This window comes from Micrasema longulum, unplaced genomic scaffold (genome assembly GCF_059751315.1).
Source record: "Micrasema longulum isolate JH-2025_06_02 unplaced genomic scaffold, ASM5975131v1 h1tg000524l, whole genome shotgun sequence".
Lineage (NCBI taxonomy): Eukaryota > Metazoa > Arthropoda > Insecta > Trichoptera > Brachycentridae > Micrasema > Micrasema longulum.
This window is the reverse complement of record NW_028277721.1, coordinates 171,209-186,562: the sequence shown is the minus strand read 5'-3', so window position 1 is coordinate 186,562 and position 15,354 is coordinate 171,209. Positions and strand designations below refer to the sequence as shown.

The 15,354-nt window shown below is 32.7% G+C and overlaps 1 protein-coding gene across 2 annotated transcripts in view; it reads left to right on the top strand.

The window, feature by feature from the left end:
• The window catches only part of LOC148280857 (very long chain fatty acid elongase AAEL008004-like), a 121,881-nt gene that overhangs the window by 5,291 nt on the left and 101,236 nt on the right, over positions 1 to 15,354 (top strand). The window contains exon 1 of one of the 2 annotated variants that reach the window (XM_088227684.1): positions 9,515 to 9,652. The exons of the other annotated variant lie outside the window; for it this stretch is intronic. The gene's annotated coding sequence lies outside the window, so the exon portion shown is untranslated. Of the gene's footprint in view, positions 1 to 9,514; positions 9,653 to 15,354 lie in introns of those variants that run through there. 2 annotated transcript variants of the gene reach the window in all.

Sequence of the window (15,354 nt, the reverse complement as noted above, 5' to 3'; positions counted from 1 at the left end):
GCTAATCGGAAATGTATCATGCTCTGTCATTAGTTGATTTCGGAGAGCTAGTGACATCGTTCAAAGTAGTTCGTGTTTATCATAATCGGTTTTATGATTTTTTCCATATATTTTCGAGAAAAATCGCCAAAGAATTCAATGCTCTAATTTTTACAGCACGCAAGAAAACATTTTTCATTTCCATTTTCCCGTTGCGCTGAACTTCCTTACTTTCACTTATTTCTGCATACTATTTTAAGATCGCACTAGCATCAAAAACCAAAACTACAAGTAAGAGCTTTATTTAGCAAAAATAAAACTGTAAAAATACTCCTAAAAAAAAAGGAAAAATATACCATGGAGTCTGTCGGTTAGAATCATTTATTTTACTATTTTGTCAGGAGATTTACTATTAACTTTAATACGTCCATGAAACAATTCAACTGAGAGCCTTAGCGTCAGTGCCAAAGTCGCACTTTACATGCGTAATCATATTTTTTAAATGTGAATAAATAATAGAACAATAATCATAAAGCAGCCTTAATTTAATTCAATTATGTAAGTTCCACCTACTGTGATATAAGTTTAGTATTATAATATGCATCCTGTTTTTTTAACATAAATTCTGTCAAGAAATATTTTGATGCGTATAAGAAGATTTAAGATCCAGATCGAAGTATTTTTGATAAAGGCGAAGATAATGGTTAAATATTCCCGAATTTTACGTGTTTTTTTTTTTTTTAATAGGCTGCCTTAAACGGTCACCATTTTATGCCCGTATGAGGGGTTTTTATTACTTATGTATATTACAACTTAATAATAATTTAATACCATCACGAAAAAAAAGATACTTCGTTATCATTTATCGTCAAAAAATACTACGTTCATACTTATACTTCAACAGTTGTAGTATTGTATTACTATTGTATCGACGAATACCTTCAAATTGTATGTCCTCTAGTATGTATCTTTATGGAATTACCTTATAAAATAAAATAAATAATTTTTTGATAGGGTTGTGGTCTTGTGGCTAGTGTCTCGAATTCACAAACCAAAGGACTGTGGTTCGAATCCCACTCTACCCCAACTTAATTTCCATTTTCTAATAGTGAGTTATTTACAACTCGTTGAAAATGACCCTCAAAATTAAATATTTGGGTAAATAATAAGAACGCAAATATTTCTTTTGAAAAAAAAAAGACTGAACCGGTTACTGGTAATCCCACGTTCAATTTTCAAAAAGTCTCGGACTCACGGACCGAAGGTCCGTGGTTCAAATCCTATTCTACCCCAACTTGATTCCATTTTCTGATAGTGAGTTATTTACAACTCGTTGAAAATGGCCCACAAAATTTAATATTTGGGTAAATCGTATGAACAAATATATATTTAAAAAAAATAATTAAAAAAGCATATCGTATTATTTTATGAATGAGCATCCATAAACATAATAAATAAATATACCGCTTAACGCCTTACAATATTTTTTCACATTGAGCGGAACGATTTTGCCGAGAAAATATTTTCACTATTTTGTGGATACTGTTGTTAATTAATAAGGTTTTGCATTTAAAAATATAAACAAAATATGCTGTTTTACACGTAGCCATTCATATTTTCTTATGAACCGTTGAAGTTAAGTTCTATTATATCATGTATTTTTGTATAATTTAATTTAGTACGTACTATTATTTGGCATATGATTTAATGCTCCTATTTCTTATATTTCTTACTAAAGTATTGGGTGAGTTTCTAGAAAACATATCTCAATTATCATTTTAATTGTGTTTTTACATTTTTTTATTTATTTATTTATTCATATTTTTCGCTTACAAACTATAATTAATAATAAAAATAATGTGACCTCACTGCTGGGGTTTCCCGTGCCGAGGACACTTAACAATTTAGTTTTTTTAAATAACATTTGAGAATAAACAAAAAAGACTACCTTAAAAAACAAACATAATTAACAACTATTCAGACAGTTTTAAAAACAATGTATTTATCTACATCTATATTATTTATATTACAAAACACACAATGAAAATAACAAAAACCTAACATAAGCTATACAGTTCAGTAAGCTATATATATTCTTTTTCTGACGATTTCAATGATACTCTTATTTTGTTTTTTTAATACTATGTACTTTATTTTACTATTATTTTGTTGATTTAAATGATACCATTATTTTGTATATTTGATTATGTGTGATTCTTAATTTGTATAATTTATATTTTAAAAAATATTTTTGATTATCTTTTTTGCATTGTATTCTTTGGAATTTTATTATTTATTATATTTTCCTTTTTTTCTTGATTGTTATTCTAAGTCATTATAATTTGATTCAATTAATTTTACTATGTATTTTCATTGTTATTTATTGTGGCTTGACACGGCCATAGCCTTAAAGCCTTAATAAGTGCATTAATATTTAAACTAGTGTAATTTTGAATGAATAAATAAAAAAATAAAATCATCAGGGCTTAAACTTTCTGACGAAACCGGTCAATGTAAAACTGAAAATTTAAGTGGTTATTACAAATCTATAAACAAATATATGTAAACAGTTGGATGTATAAAAATACAAAACGATTTGTTTTCTGGAAATTTCTGGTGTTTATTCTAAGAAATACGAGAGGGTTCATTGAATTTGGAATATTTAATTTATTTTGTGCTAACGTATCATTTTTATCCGTCAACTGTGTTACAAACATATTTACTCCAGATATTTGGATTAATTTACGTAATGCGAATATTGAAATTATATATAAGTTGTGTCACACACGCTTTTTAAATCAAAGCATAAACATTGTTCCAATTATTGATAATAAGGTCACGATTTCACGTGTCACTTAAGTTGTATAAATAAGCATTTAAAGCAAAAAAATATATCGGCGTATCCGTACCAATATTTAACCAAAAGATAAATACTAAAAAATATTTAGATGTTTGTCTCATTTTTTTTCATTACATTTCATTTCAATTTTATTTATTCATATATATGAACACTACAAAATGGAATATCTTTATTTATACATACAGAAATAATTAAAATAATGAGGTAAAAATAAAAAAACACGTACATAATATCCAGAGAATATTATGATAAAAAAGTAAGAGAATCTTGTAACGATAAACTCCCTCAGAGACGTGAAAAATGTCAATGTCCAAAGCAATATTGTTCAACATAGAGAAAGCCCTTTCAACAGGCACAACCATAGGCAGGTTGGTCTTGTATATTGGAATGTGAAACAGTATATTCTGACGCTGTCTCAGGTAATTATCTGGATCATAAAAGCAAACGCTCCGCATGATTTTAGGGTTGTTAATAATACTGCGCAACAATTGAAAGAAGTGCGTAGTTAAAAACACATTCTTTCTGGTCTTCAAACTGCTGTAACCGAGCAGACCCTGGAAAAACTCAGTGGGATAAAGCCATGGATAATATCCGCACTCCCTCATGTAGAGAAACCGAAGAAATTTCTTTTGAACCCTCTCCACCATAAGAGAGTACTTCAACTCACACGGTCCTTAAATCATCGAGCCACTCTCGAGACTACTTCAAAGAATTCTCAGTACTCTTTTGCTACCAAAAACCCTGGCAGTACGCAAGACGAATCCTAACATCTTCAACGAACTATTACAAACTGTTTCGATCTGATCATGAAATGTCAGGGAACTCACAAATGTGATGCCTAGATCTTTCACCTTCGCAATCCGCATAAGATTCTGGTCATTCATTCTATAGCGGAAGAAAAGCGTCTTGTGGGCCCTGGTGAAAGACATAACTGAGCATTTCGAAATATTGAACAATAATTTATTTCGTCTTCCCTATTCAGATACGTTAATATATCCTCCTGGAGAGTACGAAAGTCGTCCAAAGTTTTAACCCTCAAAAATAGCTTCAAGTCATCCGTGAATAATAAAAAACGCGATTTGACTACAACTATGCATCTTTTTCCTTCTATACGTTTTTGGTGTTGTGAAGAAGCCACAAAACAACAATGTCTTTCAATAATAAGTTTGATATTCAACTGACCGCTACACAATATATATATTTAAACACTTTAAATACATATACAGTAGTTTATACTCGTATACACATAAGGGAGAGTATATTTCCTCGAGGCAATTTCTTCCTACCTACCCGAACTGTTTGATTTGAGAAACTAAGTGGCAAATACGAAAAAATATTTCATATTTTATTACTAAATTTGCATTAACCAACCCAGTCATATTAATAAACGATAAATACAGAATAAAAACAAATAACAAGACCTATTACGTATTTCACATAGGAACAATAATATAAAAAATCAAACATTTCGCTTGGTGTGAAAGGACACACATACATTCATACATAAATAAACATACACTCATCTAAATATATATACAATATGTACATATATACATACACACACAAAAAAATATATGCATACACAAATACACGTACATACATACGCGTACATATATATAATTAATATTGAATTAAAGGAAAAATAGCAACTAAAAATTTTGCTCTTGTGACGTCTTGATCGCAATTTTGAGATGTTTTTTAAAACAGTGTTTTGTTTCGTTGAAAAGATTAATCGTCCTAAAAAAAATATAAGCATCCAAAATATACGCTTAGCTTGCTCCACTACTGAATATTTACTCAACTAATTATTTATCTATTAGTCGAGATACGCTGCGTCTAGTGTACCAATGCAGTGCCTTATGCACCATCGAATGCGGATACAAGTATGACAATGAATTTACCAAAGGTTATATTGCCCGTTCTGTCATTAATTTGGTTATGAAGCCAACCTCGTTAATATGTTCAATAAAGCAGTCATTTTCAAAGCTCGAAGGTCAAGTATTCTGAGCATTATTGAAGTTAGCATTCGGTGTTAGAGAATGTTAAAAGCCGCTCCAGCGATGTGTAGACGTACTCCAAATGAATTATCTTAAGCTCTTTACTCTCAATCCTTTGTGCAATATTGTGAAAGGTATTATAGGATGAAAACTAATCTTATTGAATAAATGTAAATTCCTAGCTTCTTAATATTACTCAAATAGATTCCAAATAGATTTCCCTATCACCCATCACCAATTATCTCCAATGAACTCTCAATGAAGACTTTATCACAGTCGCACAGCTTCGTGCAGTTCACTGCTGTAGGGATCTCGGGCAGGTAATATCGACTTAAATAAAATGTAGTACATCAGTAATAAATAAGACCGGAGCGAGGACACAGCCTTGTCTCGCTTCACGGAAGACCCCGAATCGATCGCTCAGAGAGCTGCCGATACTGTCCGCACAGAAAATAAACAAAAAAAAGTCTCACATGCAGCCAAAAATGTCCAAAGAAATTCCAGTAGCGGACTGTTAAATATCTTCTTGTACTTAGTAAATCAGCATTCGAGGGTCAATAATTATCAGTTTATGGTTTACCTCTTCGTTTTAATTCTCAGGGCACTCTCTTAATTCCCATCCACAATTCCTCATATAGTGTCCATGCCGCTTTACTGTGGCATCATCTCCCATCCACCAACAAAGATGTTACTACAGTATTTCTGTTTAAATCACGTCTGAAGAAACATCTCCTTTCTCTTCCTTAATCTCTCCTCCTTTTCTCTGTTTTCCCATTATCATCATTCCCTTTCCACACCTAATAGTGCATAGGATACTGCATTGGTACACCAATCGCAGCGTATCTTGATCATTCTTGTAACATGAAGGTAAGATGATCAGTCTTACGCTTTAGGTACCAGTCCTGGGACTATGAAATATACTAGTGTGAAACACCCTTATATATCAATATTTCATATCAACCATGTCGGGAATCGAACCCGAGACCTCGTGCATGGTAGGCTAACGCGCTGACCATTACACCACGAGGCCGACGAGTATTGATTTAGGGTAATTTATGAACAAATACATTAATTTATATTTTTATATATCTTTCTCTTTTTTTCCACATCCGGTCCTAAGTGGAGCATGTGGACATCACCAGTTTTCTCCAGGAGACCCTATCGCCAGCCATCATTTTTGCCTTTTTCCACGTCAATCCAGCACCCCTTAATTCCGCCGAATAAAGTCTAAAGATCGTCATTGATGGCTTTCCAGGACGGCGTGAGCCCGCAGGTTTAACGAAGAGGCAACTTTGGTTTAGGGTCTCCTGAGGCATGCGCATCACGTGTCCAAGCCAGGTCCGCCGCCACATCCTCAAGACGCTCGTTATAGGAAGCTGCTTCGTCCGTTCTCGGACTTTAATGTTAGTTAAAAAATCACTAAGTATTTAAAGCTGTCAACTTTCTCAATCCTCTGCCCATTATTAAAAAGAGGTTGATCATTATATATCGTTAGCTTTTTTTATCTTTACTTTCTATTGAATATGTTTTAACTTGACTTATAAAAATAAAACTTTAATTTTATTAGTTGGTTTGGAGAAATTGCCATTTGGTAATAAGCGCGCCAATGTACAATTAAAAGTTAAATAAAAAAATTAATCAATTAATTGCAAAACTCTACTAAACGAGGCAACTACTAAACGACAAAATCTATTTTCAAAAATGAGTTTCAGGACTGATGGTTTCTTGATGGTTTTTAAAAAAATTAAGTTGGTTTTTATTTTGTATTTTTTCGTATAATTTAAATGTTTTTTTTTATTGCATGTTCTTTTTTATATTTGATTTGACATGTACTTTTTAATGATGTTTTTGTTATATGTAGTAAATATGGTGATATTGGCTGAATTTTTTTTACATATATATTCGTTCCAACTCATCACAGGACTTTGGTTCCATAGAGTTGAGACTTGTGTCTCAATAAATGTTAAATGAATATTTTCTTTTAAATGCCAGCAAATATATTATTGAAACTAACATAACTCAGGTGGGTAGAGGTAGGTACCTGCAGAAAAATGGCTTTCTTAGTATTTATATATTAATATTGCAAAGGTGCCATTGATCTTTCAATTTCATGTCCTTCGAATCTGTATATCATCGATCTTTCAAGGACGCTCAATATTGTGTACGCGACATGCACTCGAATTCTTTAATTTTGTTGAGCAATCCTCCATACCGCCCGCAAGTCCAAACTATGTCATCCCAAACCGGTCCGACAAAAGTCTGCACGAATTGTAATTGCTATTTTTTTTAAATATGTATTTTCGTCATGTTTTAAAAATTACCAAACAATTTTCATCTAAACAAACCTTGACATGTAAATGTCCGCGAGTGCTTTAGTGTGATGGATAATGATAAGCTACAGTATGTCAAAATAAAAAAGAAAATGTTAAAAGTGAAACTATAAAATTTTTGGGCTGGCAACGCCTATTTAATTATCATTAAATGGTAAACTATTGAGATGACTAGAATGTATAGATTTTTTTTATTCCACAACACTTCAAAAGGACACATATCATATTTCGTCGAGAACTGTAGCTTGAAAACACTAGAAAATTACTTTTTATATAAGGCTATGTTTATATACCGTTTGACAGTTCCCTCAAAATACAATGACACTGTATAATATATAAAATACCTGCTGTAAATAATATTTTATACCTAGTTATTTTCTTTTAGTGTCAATAGTTTCAGTTTTTTTTTTAAATAATAGTTGTAACACGTTCGGTTTCATTATTTGCAAACGCGGATATATGTTCAATATTTTTGTTTTATTTACATGGAACTACAATATTGTATGCTATCATAGAATTTTTTGTTGACAGGTAAATCAGAAAGTACCATCAGGCGAATTGTCTAGGCCAGCGAAACAATGGTGGTAAATTCCGAACTCCGGGCAAAACAAGAAAGGGTCGCCCTACGCAAGCTTTAGATAGTTTTGACATCAATGCTGTTCGTCAGAATGCATATTTTTTATCCAGTTCGGAAGGAAGCTCCCACACTGAGAAGTTTTTTAGCTGTACTAAAAAAAGACATGGAATTTGATAGTAGTCACGTATATTTGATAAAAACCCTAATATCGATTAGTTTTGGGAAATTCTTGTAGAAAAAAAACAAATATTGCAGCTAAGGGAGAAGCGTACTTAAAAGTTATTATGGTAGTACATTATGTTACCTGAAAAGCTGCGACAAAATCTTGTTTATTAAGACTTAAGTCTATCCATTCTTTAAAAACGCGCGTAAAAAATGTTGGCAATCGGTAAATGTGAGTGGAGTGCAGAGTAATATTTTAAAAGTTAAAAGATGGACGTACACGTTGAAAGCGAAAAAATATTGATTTTTGGTGAAAATAACAAAACAAATCAAATTAATGACATGAAATATTGGCTGCTAGAAAATACCATCCCAAGGAATACGTCTTTGTGTATATTAATTAAATGACAAGAAAAACGATGTCAGAGCTAAGTAAGAGATATATGAAATAGATGAATTATCGGAAGAACGTGGTCACACCTTATTACTGGAATTAATATTTAAAAAAACCTATTAAAACACAGGACGTGGAAACAGTATAAAGGTAACTCAATGAAATTGCATTTCATGACGTAACTACCGAAAACTCGAGAAATTGTTGCCAACATGTAGAAAATATCGAAAAAAAATATTATGATTATATTTTTTCAGGTATTGAGATTTTCAATTCTGATTTTGATTAAATTGACAATGAGATTTGAATTTGTAGTGACATTACATAAATGTTAACAATTTGGATTTTTATTTTGCTACATCAGTAAGGTCAAACAGCACTACAGCATCGCTGCACCTCAGCGGCGCTACGTGACAAAATTTTGTATGGAGTGTAGCGCAGCTGTAGTTCGGTTCCTTTTACCCAAAATAGTGAAAATAATATTTCGGGTTGCCGAGACGCACCGCGCAGTGCCACTTTTGTGCAATTAGCCCTTTATTATTCACTAGTAAACACAAGATTGCAAAAGTATACGCAATTGTTATTTCGAGATAAGCAGAAAAATCATTAGGATATTGAAATGAAAAAATATTTTTTGCGCTTTCATAATTTGCGATTTTTTTACGAAATTGTAGGTTACACGGTTTTACAATTCCGTGTGTTATACTTTTAATATTGTCATTTAAACAACAGTGGCGCCCTTCTATGTTTTCTGTTCTATTTTGACAGACTGCTGTTGTCGATAATAAATACCATCATCGCTACTTGGTGTCTACCTACCACCACTGGCAACACTCGAAAACATACCGAGAAAACTTGCTAGAATTAAATTTATTCTCTTAGATATAAAAATGAATGGCTATTTCTGCGGAAGATAAAAATATTTGATATTTTTTCCGTTTGTCCTTATATTACTCACAAAAAATAATGATCTATGCAAATGTCAATAATACCATTTTGAACCTGCTTCTGATTTTAAAACTGGACATAGTAAAATAGAACTGTGACTAGTAACAGACCACTTCGCAAGAACTATCTGACTTGTATCAGGTGGACCGAAGATTACTGCGTGTGTTTTTGCTCGGTGGCATCGGCGATAGCTAGCGGATCCTTCGTGTCGAGACAGAGAGTAACGTGTAATGTGTGGCGTCCATGTTCACCATTCGCCATTCGGCATTTCGCGCGCGCGCCGACTCAAGGCACATCGGGAGCGAGTTTTCCACTCGGCGGTCGAAGCGTATTGGTTTTCCCCTCGCGCTAGTGTTGCTATAGTGATAAAAGCTGTGCACTTTTACTACCAAGGAGATCCTCGAAGTAGGTAACAATCGATTAAATAAATTTTTTTATGTTATTAAATTTAAGTACTGGGTTTTGTTCCAAATTTATTGCAACGGGGAGGGAAACATTTTTGAGAAGGGGATATGAAAGTCTGGCCATTTACAGAACTTATGACTTGTCACTGGCTGATTTAAGTGGCCAATTTACACGCTGTGGAACATTCACCATTGTGTCTATGTTTTAACATCCACATTTACTAAACTCTTCCATTTGTTGACTTTTAAGAATTAAAAGAGCTGAAACCTTTAGTGATGTGAATGAGATTTATTTGGCTGAATTATTTCACCTACTAAGTGACACTTAAAAATAATTTTCAATTTTTATACTTCTATTAATCTCAGTTATTGACTAATTAAACTAACGGCGTTTTGTATTCAATTAAATTTCTGATCGGCTCTAATTTAAAGAATATTTTTTTAAATTGTTGTTTCGGTTTCTTTTATAATTAATACTTTATTTTGATAATAAGTTTTTTAACACCTGCGATTATGCTGCGTATAATTTATATTTTTAAATATGTTTTATCTGTAGGCACGTATTGTGACATCGCGTTGATTTATGAGTCCGATGTGACCTTTTAAAATATCATAAGAGTTGAGTAATAATAATAAAATATAATTTTATAACACGATTTTATATTGGAGATAGCTATTTCGATTTTAACAAATAAGTTCGTAAGTTGAATAATCACGTGATTAATCTGCTTTGTCTACGATAGTCTGCTCACTTGAGCAGACGTAAGTTAATTTAATAAAACCGGTTAGATTTAAATGTTTCTCCATAATAACAAGAACATCATAAGGTACACGGTACTTCAAAGAAATTTTATGGTGGCGTATTTGTGTACGGGAAAAACAGTATTTGTACTTTCTGTTTTCTTGATGCAGGTAAAATAACCACAAAATTTAACGTAAAGATAGTCTCGTAAGTGCTGTATCTTCATCATCATTCCCTAAGAGTTTAGAAAAAGGTGGTCTGAGATGGCATACTTTTTGAAACTGTTATTTTTTTCAAAAAAAAATATGAAAGTAAAACGCCTAGTAATTGATTATGATGAAAGCTAATGGAGGCCAAGGCTCGACATGGGCTGTAGTGCAATTAAAGAAGAAATATTTGGCTATCACAAACCTTTATATTCCTTTGTTTTATTTGTTTCGAATACAAACAGATAAATAATCACAAATATAAACTATAAAAAAATGTTTATACAAAAAAAGTAGGGCCTGCCATCCAAAAATATGCATTCACTAAATCACACTAAAATGAAGTGATGACGATTTAAATTATATAAAGAATAAATAAACTATTTGTTAAAATAAAAGAAATATGGACAAAACATGGAGATATTGGGAAGGAAATTGATGAAGAGTGGTGAAGGACGAATGAAGTAAAGTAGAAATGGAAAATTGCGTTTGATTTGATGATAAAGAGCAAAAAGAGACAAATCGGATATTCCCTGTTATTCTTAATCAGGCCTATTAGTTCTCTTTTGTACCTATTAAATTGAGTGTAAAATATATCAAGACTATTAAAATTCTTGTTTAATGTTTCACATATTTTACAAGGGAAGGTAGAATGTTTCCGATGTTTAGTTTTAATGTTACGAATAAAGAAAATAACTCATTTCAAACATTGTTTTAATCTAAGTATTAACTTAATAAGACTTCTCTTGAAAAATCATCTCACTCAACCCCCAGGGGACAAATGGCATACTCATTTTATTTTGTGAAAAATCCAATTAGTAGGAACACTATTATACCTCTTATGCGATTATTATTTTACATAAGACCTTTGGTACAGAGAATTACGCTTACGAAGCGCAAATATCATTAAATAAACGTTGGCCGCGTAATTTTGGTAGCATAATACATCCCGCAAATGGCAGAACTGATGGCAACGCCACCATTCTTTTGATCTAGAGTGACTAAAAGGCTCTAAGCAATAAATACAAGCGGGATCTTCTTTATTTTCGAAATCAATCTAACCGTTTTCTTTGCTAGAGGATGATAATAAACAGATTTGTTTACATCGGATGCTAGATGGTATACGCACATGCCATGTCCCCCTGTAAGCACATATTGTGAAAAATATTTTATATTATTACATTTTTATCCATAAATTGACTTAAACTATAAACTACTAAAAAATAAAATTAACAATTTTCTTCTAACTAACGCTGATTATTTGCGAAAAGTAATTAAACTTTTACGTCACATGATTTTCAAAGCACTGGTTTAATAAAAAAAAAATCTGGTTTCACTCCGAATCTCTTTTGCATACAAGGCATCAGACAAGTTTTGACAAGAAACCATATGAGTAATTAAATATTTTTTTACCAAGCATCCTACATCAGCAGTCGTACGACATTTGCGTTCATATCATATGAAATACCTATTTACTGTATATTATAGTTAATAAAAGAACAGAGAAAAATGAAACGTTGCTAAATCGTAAGCAAATGGAACATTAAAACACCTTCAAATATTACATTCCAAAGTCGAATGTTTTTTTTTAACATTTTGCAGTTTTGTGACAATTTCTGCGAAGTAGCCAAAAGTCTATTTACTTTCTCAGAATTTTTGCTTTACTAAATCCATACAACTTTTTTATCAAAAAATATGCAACGTTTTTAGTAAAAGAATATGCGGCTTTTTCATAAAACATATCTAACTTTTATCAAAAATATCTGCGTATGAAACAATATTATTACCACCATTTTATTATTTTTAAGAATTCGTTTTACTATCAAGTGAATATTATTTTCTTTGACCAAGAATCACAAGTCTTGATTCTCATATCATTACAACACTCGGTTCATGATTTGATAATAAATTATTGGATATATTTTGAGTTTGTCGAAATAATCATAGACGAGGACTGGATTTAATCTCCTAGGGTATTATTTAAAAAAACGTATTACATCATATTCTCGTCGTTAAAATGTTCTCCATCTGTGTTGTAATATGTCAATCTTAATAACTCCCTAGGGGTTAAAGTCCAGTCCTTGTCAACAAACATTTGAAAGAATCCAAAATATTGTAGATGAAACCAACTGGTCTAAGAAGAAGTATAAAAATTACTAACTATTTTCGGACCTTGTCTCGTATGTGTGTGAAAAAATTCAGTCAGATGAATCTTAATTTCGTCAATAAAGGTTTCAGATGTTTATGTTTATAAAAATAAACAGATGGAAAAGTTGGAGAAATAGGGATGTTTGAACATAGGCAGAATGGTGAATGTTTCACATTGTGTAAAGGTGCCACTTAAACCAACCAATGACAAGAAATAAGTCCTGTAAATGCCTTGACTTACATATCCTCGTCTCTTAAATGTTATCTATACGAAGGTCGTTTGATTCAAAGCTAGCCAAAGTAAAAAAACGGAATTCTGCGCTGCTTGGACTGTTCCTTCATCTCCAGCGTGTACTAATGGACCCACGATTCATCAACAGTGACGTATTGACAAAAAAATCCTTCGGATCACGTTTTATCATTGCCAAAAGCTTCTCCGATTTCGTCACACGCGTGTGTTTTTGGTCGATAGTGAGGAAACGTGGCACCCATCGCGCGAATAACTTTTTCATATCCAAATGTTTGTGTATGATGACGTGTACACGCTCAATTGCTATTTTTGCAGCCTCTGCTAGCTCACGCATTTTGATTAAACGGTTCGGCATAATCATGTCATAAATTTTGTTGACGATTTCTGGTGAAGTGACGATATGAAAGGGCCCTGGGTGGTTATCATCAGATACACTCGTACGACCACGAGCAAATTCAGCTTACCAAAGTTTATCTGTGGCTAGCGACGGTCCAAACTCGCCATAAACAGCATCCAGTTTGCCTTTGATTTCTGCATTATTTTCCCCTTTCTTGTAAAGGAACTTAATGACTGAACGATATTCGACTTTTTCCGTTTTTCACAAAACACACAAGATGCTTGTTAGCGACGCAGACGGTCGTAAAAACCAAACTAGTTGTTCTTTTTGCTTCAAATTTTGGCGTCACGTATTAGATGGCAGATGTCAAAACCAATATGACGCGTGTTGTCACGTAACGGCGTCTATCCAGGGCTAGCATTCCGTCAAAAGATCCTCGTATCTGTTGCAATGCCTTAAATTACATATAAATAAATAAATAATTATAGTAATACATTTTGCTTATGTTAATTTTATTATTATTATTATTTTTATTTTTTTTATTATTTTACATATTTATTACAGCAATATACAAGTAATTATTTATACAACAAATGAATTTAGTAGTAACAGTAAACATACATATTTTTTATTTTTGCTGTTAGTTCATCTAAACTGCCTAACTAGGGATAGCTTCCCCGTTCTAAGGCAGTAAATTATGTATTTTATAATGATATTCAAAAGTATTTACAGTTTTATCATAATGTGTGCTTTTTCAGTCTTAAAGGTAAACAATGAATATCCAGAAAAAACATAAATAATACCAAAATCTCTATATCCTAAGTCCCAAGTCATTACTATTAAAACAAGCAACCAGCTTACGTCCTTCTACATCGGACAACAAATTCTCTGACTCCCTCCGACCAATATGGATTAAGAATGCAGTCAACACCTTCCTCAGCCTGGCAATCCCACCACATTTCCACGAAACTGGGATGAGGTTATATACCCTCGGGCCTATATAATATTGCTGCCTTTGAGCTAAAAAAGTATTGACTCCTCTCTGTAGAATCAGATCCTTATTGGAGTGTCTAGTATTATGAACATGACAAACCCTTGCGTATTTTTCCCTGTTGAGATGTGTGACCGCTACTGACCTCAATATATACTGTTGACGAATATCCAGCACTTGAAATTCTTTGAAGAGCGAATCACTCGGGTATCGGTATGGTTTTTTTAATATAACTCTTAACACTGATTTTTGAGCTATAGCTGCTGAAGCCATAGTCGTTTTAGTGCAGCTTCCCCAGCCAATCAGACCATACGTTAGTATTGAATTTACCAATCCATAATACAATTGTTTTAGTTAATTGGTATACAAATTAGTTTTCAATGTACTCTTACCTATCCTAAATCATCATTTACTAATCCGCACACAGTGCTGCTTAGGGCACTGCCTTGGAATTACAATTGCAGCGTATATGAATTATGGCGTATTTTTTACATGAAAGGTAAGGTGATTAGTCATGATTAGTTGCTTTATTATTTACCTTGTTTATAATAAACAAGGTTTATATTTCAAAAGTGGATTTTTCTGCAATTAAATTTCTTTAAATTTATCCAAACTGTTGGGATCAGGAGGGATATACTAATGTGGGGCAATCAGGAACTTCTCAGCATTTGCTCATGTGGAGAGGAAACCACTCAAAACTCTTCAGGAGAAGCCGGCCTGTTGGCAGCAGTCAACAGGCCTTCCTTTCCACCAGAGGAGTCTTCGGCATTTTCTTCCTTACTACTAGTAGTCTTACGCTTCAGGAGCTAGTCCAGAAACAATGAAATGTTGCAGTGTAGATCCTCGTTCAAAACAAATATTTTTCGCCCACGCTCTCGGGAATCGTACGTAAGACCACGTGGCCAGTGGCAACGCCTGAAAATACCTCCTCAATGCTCTCCATCTCTAAAAAATTATATGTATAAATAGTACATTTTGCCTAGCATCCATTCCTCTTTCAGTATTGTACTAAGAGGATACGCGGTGTCA